The sequence below is a fragment of the Cherax quadricarinatus genome, chromosome 23 (genome assembly GCF_038502225.1).
Source record: "Cherax quadricarinatus isolate ZL_2023a chromosome 23, ASM3850222v1, whole genome shotgun sequence".
Classification (NCBI taxonomy): domain Eukaryota; kingdom Metazoa; phylum Arthropoda; class Malacostraca; order Decapoda; family Parastacidae; genus Cherax; species Cherax quadricarinatus.
This window is the reverse complement of record NC_091314.1, coordinates 30,466,771-30,477,324: the sequence shown is the minus strand read 5'-3', so window position 1 is coordinate 30,477,324 and position 10,554 is coordinate 30,466,771. Positions and strand designations below refer to the sequence as shown.

Below are 10,554 nucleotides of genomic sequence, written 5' to 3'. Positions count from 1 at the left end.
TCAAAGGGTTAAAGCAAGAGACTTACGACTTCTCTTTTTATCACAGCTAACCTTAGATGCCATCGTCAATGAGAGCCAACTAGTTAACGAACGAGTAAACGAGAGAGAGAACGAGATACAGATTTGAGACAATGTAAGAACACAAACTGAACAGGAAGTGGACGATCACTTGGTCAGGCGAAATAAATGCGTATTGATATGTGTCTACTTTTAGTTCATTCACATCCATTTGTAAGAGTTTGTAAAACATTTACCTCAATATTTTTTAAATATAATAATTACCTCACAATACAAATACTCTTGCATTGTGTACAAGTTAGTTCAGAATAAACAAACAGCAACACACCATTTTTAGAGTGAATGAAGATAATAATAATAATAATAATAATAATAATAATAATAATAATATTATTATTATTATTATTATTATTATTATTATTATTATTATTATTAACCCTTTGACTGTTGTAACCCCCAATCCTGAGGTGTGTCTCCTGGTGTCGCAAAATTTAAAAAAAAAATTATTTTTTCTTATGAAATGATAGAGAATCTTTTCCCGATTGTAATGACACCAAAAAAACGAAATTTGATGGAAAACTGACGGAATTATGCTCTCACGAAGTTAGCGACCTCGGCGATATTTACAAATCAGCGATTTCGCCCACTTTGAGCCCTATTTTCGGCTAATTCCATTATTCCAGTCAACCAAACTCATAGCTATTTCTTCAGAACTCCATTTTTTCCATCGATTGAGTACAAGAAACTGCCCATTTACCGATTTCAACTACCCAATAACATGGTCAGAAATTTGCAATTTGGCCAATTTCACGAAAATTAAAAAATATGACAATTTCAAAATAAGGACCAGAATGAACAATGCAGACATTCCTGGCTCTAAAATAACATTTTCTTTGTTCATCAGTCATGTCTCGAGGCCCCTGTGATATTACTCTTGCTTTTTATTTTGAAATTTTATTCAAACAAAAAATAGAAGATTTACTGTTATGCAGACTACTGCAATACTGTAATAATCATAAAAATTACATCAACCCATTCATGACTGTATATTAGAATAACTATTTGGACATTTATTGGACAATGACATCATTTGTTTACTTTCGAACATCGGCAAAAATCAAACATTTCCCGTACTTTGTGCTCCATTTCCAGGTTCTTTTTATAGTAAAATTAATCAAAATCACCTCTATTTCTATAATATAGTTTCCATTCTATCAAATGAGATCAAGAAAACGAGAATACAACCACAAATACTATACGAAAATAGACCACAGATTCAGCATTTTAATTAAAAAAACGGTCGGAGTTTTTTTTTTCTCATTATGCACTGCGTGCTCCAGGATTTTTTTTATATGGTGCACACTGACCACACAGACCCATTCTCTCACATGTGGGCCTACCAGCTTTCTCCTGCCTGATTTAAAGCCGCTAGAATTTATGAGTATATATACGTCAAACACGGTACCTCATAAACGTATATATACTGCCGCGACAGTCAAAGGGTTAATATTAATAATAATAATAATATTATTATTATTTATTATAAAAAGCACTAAACCCACAAGGGTAGTGAATTGCTATATATAGAGTAAAGGCATACAAAAAGAATATTTTTCTACAGGTATCCCCCAGTTTGACTAGAGAAAACGTAATTCTTCTGACACTACCTACACAGCTGCTTTGTAAACAAATCTCATACATGTATTTACATCAATTTTTATTCATTGAGTGTATGTATCATGTTTATATGCTATGTAATGGGTTTCAAATATAATTTTGAGAAAAATATCATAGATGGTTTAATGAAAATGCCTTTATTGACGTAAAATAAGACATTTAGTGTGCCCAAGAGTGATTATTATTACGTAGTATTGGCGTCACGAGTAGAGAGAGACTTACCGATTTTAATGTGTACCTGCACACCAGCACAGTGTGTAAGTATATTTAGGTACAGGTACACTTAAGTATAATTATCAGAGTACATATAAAATATGCAGTAACTTTAAAACACTTGAAATTTTGGAAAGTTTCCTAACATAATAGATGTGGTCACGGAAAATGTAAACAAACCGTGTGGGGGGTGCCGTATTTGAAAGATCGTTTGTCGTATAGCAAATTTTGGTCATAATTTGACATTGCCGTATTAGCGGAATGCCGTAAGGCGAAACGCCATAAAGCGGGGCCTTACTGTACTCCAAAATGAATAAAATATGTCATTATGTATATCACAAGTGATGGTGGTGTGTTGTTGTTGGGTTTATAAGGGCCAATGAGAGCATAAGCCATACATATATTAGTGGTAGGGTGGCAGCAGCAAAAGCCACTACCACTATTCACACAAACAATGTATGTAATTTATAAATAAGAAATATTTACACTTTATAAATAATAAATATTTGCACTTACCTTGCAGATGTTGGCAGAGGGCGGCGTATGTTGTCAGTGCCCTATATACCTCAAACAACAATGGAGGAGTTAAGTTTCATGTCGACAATTTTCTATCGCTTAATTGCTTAACTTACTTGCTGCACTGTTCATGCTACACTTTATCGCTGGCTGGCACTATAGCCTTTATCGTCTCCTGCTGCTTTAGTATCGTACATATCGTAGAATCACTGAAGAAGACACATTCTCCCCTCTCTCTCTTCCTCCTCCACTGTGGTACTTTGCTACGAGTTCCTTCTTGAATTCTATCATGTTTCACACCTTCTTTACCAAAGGGCTGGCACTAGCTTTCTTTGGGCCCATGGTGGCTTATTTAGCAGTTGCAAGCAGTTGCAGACGGTGGAGGCAGCTCTCGGACGCGTTCCATATGACCGAAGAATCACAAGGCAAATGACGAACCGCGAGACTATATTTTGATGAAAAAACGTTACAAAAGACAAAATTTACGAAGCGCGAGGATTACGAAACTCGAGAGTCCACTGTACTGTATTATTACGTTCACAGAGAATGTGCTAATCCCACAGGGGTCACACAGCACCTGAAGAAATGGGAGGCAGTAAGGCGTGATAAAAGTTTGATAAAGTTGTTCACCAATACCTTGTCATTGAGTCTGAAAGTTTACTAGTTTCAAGTGGTAATTTTGTAATATCAGTGGCTAGGAAGATGGAGTGATGACAATCCCTTTTATGACATATCTTTTAATGTGAACATAACTAGACCATTTGGTGATCCACTCCTCTTTTAATGCACTAATAGTCTTCTCCTCCCTAAGAAATGTTTTAGTCTTCTGTTTATCCATTTGAAATCATTATTATTTGATCTAATTTCTCTGTGGGGGAATATTCTTTGTTCATCTTGAACAATACAGTGGACCCCCGCATAACGTTGGCATCGCATAGTGTTAAATCCACATAGCGATACATTTTATCGCTAAAATTTTGCCTCGCATAGTGCTAAAAAATTCGCTCAATGCGATTCGTCCAAGACACGTCCATGCGGCCTGAGCCAGCCTCACTTGTTCTGCCAGTGGCATTGTTTACAAGCCAGCCTCTGCGGTAACATTCAAGCATACAATCGGAACATTTCGTATTATTACAGCCTTTTTATAGTGATTTCACCTGAAAAATAAGTGACCATGGGCCCCAAGAAAGCATCTAGTGCCAACCTTACAGGAATAAGGGTGAGAATTACTATGGAGATGAAGAAAGAGATCATTGCTAAGTATGAAAGTGGAGTGCGTGTCTCTGAGCTGGCTAGGTTGTATAGTAAACCCCAATCAACCATCGCTTCTATTGTGTCCAAGAGAACAGCAATCAAGGAAGCTGTTCTTGCCAAAGGTTTAACTGTGCTTTCGAAACAGAGATCGCAAGTGATAGAAGATGTTGAGAGACTGTTATTGGTGTGGATAAACGAAAAACAGACAGCAGGTGATAGCATCTCTCAAGCGATCATAAGTGAAAAGGCTAGGAAGTTGCACGAGGATTTAATTAGAAAAATGCCTGCAACTAGTGGTGATGTGAGTGAATTTAAGGCCAGCAAAGGTTGGTTTGAGAGATTTAAGAGGCATAGTGGCATACATAGTGTGATAAGGCATGGTGAGGCTGCCAGTTCGGACCAAAAAGCAGCTGAAAAATATGTGCAGGAATTCAAGGAGTACATAGACAGTGAAGGACTGAAACCTGAACAAGTGTTTAATTGTGACGAAACAGGCCTGTTTTGGAAGAAAATGCCAAGCAGGACCTACATTACTCAAGAGGAAAAGGCACTCCCAGGACATAAGCCTATGAAAGACAGGCTTACTCTTCTCATGTGTGCCAGTGCTAGTGGTGATTGCAAAGTGAAGCCTTTATTAGTGTATCACTCTGAAACTCCCAGAGCGTTCAGGCAAAAGAATATCCTCAAGGCTAATTTGTGTGTGCTGTGGAGGGCAAACAATAAGGCATGGGTCACTAGGGACTTTTTCTATGACTGGTTACACCAAGCATTTGCCCCCACTGTGAAAAATTACCTAACTGAAAAGAAATTACACCTTAAGTGCCTCCTGGTGTTAGCCAATGCCCCTGGTCATCCTACAGACTTGGCAGAGCGACTTTGTGGGGACATGAGCTTCATTAAGGTGAAGTTTTTGCCTCCTAATACCACTCCTCTCCTGCAGCCCATGGACCAGCAGGTTATTGCAAACTTCAAAAAACTGTACACAAAAGCTCTGTTTGAAAGGTGCTTTGTAGTGACCTCAGAAACTCAATTGACTCTAAGAGAGTTTTGGAGAGAGCACTTTAATATTGTGTAAACCTTATAGGTAAGGCTTGGGAGGGAGTGACTAAGAGGACCTTGAACTCTGCTTGGAAGAAACTGTGGCCAGAATGTGTAGACAAAAGGGATTTTGAAGGATTTGAGGCTGACCCTGAGAGGAGTATGCCAGTTGAGGAATCAATTGTGGCATTGGGGAAGTCCTTGGGGTTGGAGGTTAGTGGGGAGGATGTGGAAGAGTTGGTGGAGGAGGACAATGAAGAACTAACCACTGATGAGCTGCTAGATCAACTTCAACAGCAAGAGGCCACACCTGAGGAAATTGCTTCGGAGGAGGGGAGAGAGAAATTGAAGAAGTTGCCTACTTCAAAGATTAAGGAAATGTGTGCAAAGTGGCTTGAAGTGCAAACCTTCATGGGTGAAAATCACCCTCAGACAGCTATTGCAAGCCGTGCTGGTGACTATTACACTGACACTTGTGAAACACTTTAGGAAAGTCAAAAAGAAACGAGAGGTACAGGCCACTATGGACAGATATGTTGTGCGACAGAAGTCCAGTGACTCTGAAGCTGGTCCTAGTGGCATTAAAAGAAGAAGGGAAGCAACCCCGGAAAAGGACTTGACACCTCAAGTCCTAATGGAAGGGGATTCCCCTTCTAAACACTAAAACCATCCAGTCTCCCCTCCTCCCATCCCATCAATCATCACCACATCTTCAATAAAGGTAAGTGTCATGTAACTGTGCATGTTTTCTTAAGTTTGTGTGTATTAAAATTAATATTTCATATGGTAAAATTTTTTTTTTTTTCATACTCTTGGGTGTCTTGCACGGATTAATTTGATTTCCATTATTTCTTACGGGGAAAATTAATTCACATAACGATAATTTCGCATAACATTGAGCTCTCAGGAACAGATTAATAGCGTTATGCGGGGGTCCACTGTATTTTGTATATCATACTGGTAGTTCCCTTCATTAATATTTGTAAAATCATTACTGATTTAATCACTGAACAAGCTATTCCATCCTACACTAGTGAAGTGTTCCCAAGTCTGCTGCAACCTGCCGAGTGAAAAATGTGAGATATTTACTTCATTATTGTTCTTATATTTATTATGATAATAAGGAAATATAAGAACAATAATGAAAGATAGATTTATTACAGATTTATTATATATTATTTAGCAGTCTCCTTATTTGCTAGAAACAGGTCAAGCAGATTATTAGCTCTGGAGGTTTTGTCACAATGATTTTAAAAGCAATCCTCCCCACTAACCTCCAACCCCAAGGACTTCCCCAATGCCACAATGGATTCCTCAACTGGCATAGGATTCCAAGGGTTAGCCTCAAACCCTTCAAGTAATGGATTTAAATTAGACAAGTTTAGATTTAGAAAGGACATAGGAAGGTATTGGTTTGGAAATAGGGTAGTTGATGAGTGGAACAGTCTACCAAGTTGGGTTATTGAGGCTAGGACTTTGGGTAGTTTCAAATTTAGGTTGGATAAATGTACGAGTGAGAGGGGTTGGATTTGAGTGGGACTTGCAAATGAGTGGATAGAGTTATCAGAGCTTATTTCTTGGGTAGCACTGAAAATTGGGTTGGGCAAATGTTTTGTTAGTGGGATGGATTGTAAAGGACCTGCCTAGTATGGGCCAACAGGCCTGCTGCAGTGATCCTCCTTTCTTATGTTCTTATACTCTCCAGGAAGTTGTTGGTCTCTTAGATTCCAAGTCAGAGTTAAAGCCAATTTGACTGAAATTTAAAGTTTCCTAAGATCACTGCATTTTCATACCATGAGGCCCTAACAATTTCATCCCATAGCAGTCTCTCCTGACTGATTTCAAAGTTCAAGAGTTGGTACAACAACATCTAAAATGAGCTTTAACTGTCCTATAAATTCTACCTAGATAAGTCTGTTCCTACAACTTTTACGTGTTTTTAAGCAGCAATTTAAGTTGTCTTTGATGAAAAGCACCACCCAATCATTTGTTCTATTAATATCTATCAATCTCCTGTCTGAACTAATTTTCCTAAGCCAATTTTTTCTTTCTATTTTGTGTTACTGTCCCTTCTTTCTGACATTGATGTTAAACTGAATTATTTGTTAATCAGTGCAATAGCTCTTTCTTCTTTTTTTTTCTTTGTTGGGTTTATCAGGGCCACTGACAGCATAAGCCGTATCGAGCCCAGTTTCTCGATGGTACAAGAAAAAATTGTTGCCCAAGGCTGGGCGATGAGAGAAAAGGACAAAAGTTCCTTTGTAAATAGAAATAGAAACCTGAAGTTTCCAATTACATCTGGTGGACCCCCTTGCCAGGTGCCAGCAGAGAGGGACGCCTACAACCCCCACCCGAGTTCAGTAACCGGCTTCCCACCAAAGATCATTAAAGAATTTTCTGCAGAGCGGAAAAAAATGGAGCTGGCTAAAGTAAGCCGATGAACAGGTGCCCCTCCTGTAGAGTGCCCGGCGGGCTAAATAGATGAAGACAAGCGTCCCAGTGAGAACGGGGGAAATTTGTCACTGAAACTCAGGCGACGAAGGCTGGCGCAGAAGTCCAGTGCAATAGTTGTGCTTCATTACTTCATCTTCAGGCAGATTATGTTATATTGTGTATTTACTGTATCTTATGTAATTTACATTGCACCATTACCGTGTAAACAACCAGAATTTTGTTACTGACCTGATATGATCTTTGCACAGAATTTAATTATCACATCTTCATGCACATTAATTATTTAACACTGTGCAATTATATATACCTCAACTAATCTATTGATTATGGTAGACCCCCGGTTTTCGTAATTAATCCGTTCCAAAAGGTTGGCCGAAATTCGAAATGGCCGAAAACCGAAGTAACATTTCCCTTAAGAAATAATGTAAATCCAGTTAATCTGTTTCAGACACCCAAAAATATTAACAAAAAATAGATTTTATAGAGAATAACTACAGTTTTACATACAGAAAACAATGAGAAATAAATATGACAAATTTTAATGATAAATGAGCATTACATACCTTTATTGAAAACTCTTGTTGGTGAGTAGTATTTATTTGTAGTCCCAGGTAGACTACATCCCAGTGTATACATACCGGCTACACACACTGCAGCCTACAGTCATATTATTACCATCGACATACCATATTCACCGATTTAGATGGCTATATATAGCTGTCCTGCTCCACTTCTGGTTAGTGTGACTGTCAATGGTCCAAGTCGGACTGAAGCGTCGTTGTAAGCTTCTCTCTTTTATGTGCGGGTTATTTGTGTATCGTTCCAGTCATGGTATTGTGCCTTTTTTGTTATTTAAAACAATAGTTATTCTTTAAAAAATGTATTTTTTTTTTTTTAATATTTTTGGGTGTCTGGAACAGATTAATTGGATTTACATTATTTCTTATGGGAAATATTACTTAAGTTTTCGGCCATTTCGGATTTCGGTCAACCTTCTGGAATGGATTACGGCCAAAAACCGGGGGTCTACTGCATACTGAATGTTATTAGCTTGTAATATCTAGTTACCCATCATTCTTATATACCTTTGAAGGCTTTCGAGTTTTCCTACTATGGCAACCAGGCCCTGGGCCAGGTTTGTTAACAAGACAAAGAAATGATCAACAATCCTGGAGAGTGCGAAACATTAAAATTTCTGAACTCATAAGGATCATACATTGCTTGGGGAAGGGACAACAATCAGTTTTAAGGACAGAGATCAGGTTCAGTTCCCTTGATCAAGAGCCCCATACAGAAACCTAGGAACAACCCCTGAGAGGAGGGGGCTATACAGTGCCTGGGGAATTATGAATTAGATTTGAGGTAGGAAAGAGAAAGATTTTTAGATTATTAACCCAGAGGGTTAGTAATCCAGGATAACTTAGTAATGCCAGATTATCATCAAAGACTGTTTTATCTACAATAGGTGTCTTTAGTCCTCTCCCTCAGGATGCAACCTAACTACAGTTGGTTAACACCCAGGTACTAATAGGGCAACAGCTGTAAGGAAACATGCCCAACATTTCCACTCATGCCAAGGATTGAACCCTGGCCTCGGTGTTTGCTAAGGACGTTACCAAATAAGTCACGAGCCACAAGTGGAGTATCTCTAACTCCTTGGTTCAAGAGCTCTTGACCAGCATCAGGACGCTGCCATTATTGCTACACTTGAAAAAAATACGAGCTAGAAACCAAATCAAAGTTTATTCTCTATAAGAATTACAATGCGGGGTTTACAGTTTTTGGTTATTGTGTGGTTTACATGTAATAAAATACTAACTACAGAGGGGGCCACTAGGACACCTAGCATGGCTAGGCATTTCGGGCAAACTTAGATTAATTCTTAACTATAACTATGATCATTGTATCCATGAGCAGGAAGCTACAGCTTTATTTCCTTGAACTCAGAACAAATCAGAGGTTTACATTTAAAATTTAGAACTTGTATGAAGATACACTCAAAATATTACTGTACATGAACTTCAACAATAACTTACACCTCAAATTTTAGGTTTATAAAGGTTCTTGTATAGAAACATCAATTATACTGATATATTTGTCAAACGAGGAAATTAAAAAATCATTACCGTTGACAAGGGTCTGGTACAAGTGTTAACTTGGACGTAATATAATGTTGTTGTAAGGGTAATAAACCCTCAACATGGCTGCCGCACCCATACTAGTTGATGGTGTTGCTTAGTTTATGTGGTTGTCTGCCTCACACCACCTCTTGTCTACCTCCAGCTGCTGCCACCATCTATGTCAGCATCCCCAGAGTGACACAGTCAGCCTCACAGGCTCACCTTGTGACTCTCAACATAACAAACTGTGAAGACAACGTTAAGATCAACCTTCAGCCTCTGTAGTGTTTACTGTTCAACCTTAACACCCACCACCACTACCACCACTACCACTACCACTACCACCACCACTACCACCACCACCACTACCACTACTACTACCACCACTACCACCACTACCACCACCACTACCACAACCACTACTACCACCACTACCACCACCACCACCACTACCACCACCACTACCACCACCACCACCACTACCACCACCACTACCACCACTACCACCACCACTACCACCACCACCACCACCACCACCACCACTACCACTACTACCACCACTACCACCACCACTACCACCACCACTACCACCACCACCACCACCACTACCACTACTACCACCACTACCACTACTACCACCACCACCACCACCACTACCACCACCACCACCACCACTACCACCACTACCACTACTACCACCACTACCACTACCACAACTACCACCACCACCACTACCATCACTACCACCACCACCACTACCACCAACACCACCACTACCACCACCAACACCACTACCACCACCACCGCCACTACCACCAACACCACTACCACCACCACTACCACCAACACCACTACCACCACCACCACTACCAGCACCACTACCACAACTACCACCACCAACACTACCACCACCACCACTACTACCACTACCACTACCACCACCACCACTACCACCACTACCACCACCACCACTACCACTACTACCACCACCACTAATACCACCACTACCACCAACTACCACCACCACCACTACTTCCACCACTACCACCACCACCACCACTACTACCACCACTACCACTACTACCATTACCACCACTGCTACCACCACTACCACCACCACCACTACCACTACCACCATCACCACCACCATCACTACCACCACCACCACTACTACCACCACCACTACCACCACCATTACCACCACCACTACTGTTCAACCTTAACACTCACCACCACTACCACCACCACTACTACCACAAGTACT

The 10,554-nt window shown here is 39.9% G+C and overlaps 1 protein-coding gene across 7 annotated transcripts in view; it reads right to left on the bottom strand.

Annotated features, from left to right (window-relative positions):
• The window catches only part of LOC128685720 (GDNF-inducible zinc finger protein 1), a 464,801-nt gene extending 455,178 nt beyond the window's left edge, over positions 1–9,623 (bottom strand). For 6 of the 7 annotated variants that reach the window (XM_070088044.1, XM_070088050.1, XM_070088046.1 and 3 more), the window contains exon 1: positions 9,297–9,623. The gene's annotated coding sequence lies outside the window, so the exon portion shown is untranslated. The remainder of the gene's footprint in view (positions 1–9,296) is intronic. The other variant, XM_070088048.1, reaches the window with a different exon arrangement.
• Positions 9,624–10,554: the final 931 nt, after the last annotated feature.